Below are 398 nucleotides of genomic sequence, written 5' to 3' on the forward strand. Positions count from 1 at the left end.
GCAAAAAAAGAGTGAAAAAAGGCTAAACGAATATAAACAGGAAATCCTCTCACTTACCCTATTCATAACAGATGGAAGGGATTTTGATAGCGTAAGCGACTAGTCTCTTCGCTGGTCACCAAATCCATATTGTAATACGGAAATTCTATCCTACATATTCATTATCATCACTATTTGAGGGGGAAAGCAAAATTCATTCAATTTTGTAACATAAAAAGATTACGAAATGATAAGCTACACGTTTATGAATATTTGAAGCGGTCAAATGAAAGAGCAATCTGCTACCAAAACCCGGATTTATTAGACGTGTTCTTTTCCCTGCTAATTGCTGATCTGATAAAAAGCATTCTCGGTGGGGAGAGGATGCTGGATGTATGCCCAGGTGCCATGACATCATT

The 398-nt window shown here is 37.4% G+C and overlaps 1 protein-coding gene across 1 annotated transcript in view; it reads right to left on the reverse strand.

The window, feature by feature from the left end:
• The window catches only part of LOC119591192 (sporozoite surface protein 2-like), a 28,154-nt gene that overhangs the window by 20,341 nt on the left and 7,415 nt on the right, over positions 1–398 (reverse strand). The window lies entirely within an intron of this gene.

The sequence above is a fragment of the Penaeus monodon genome, chromosome 28 (assembly GCF_015228065.2).
Source record: "Penaeus monodon isolate SGIC_2016 chromosome 28, NSTDA_Pmon_1, whole genome shotgun sequence".
Taxonomy (NCBI): Eukaryota; Metazoa; Arthropoda; class Malacostraca; order Decapoda; family Penaeidae; genus Penaeus; species Penaeus monodon.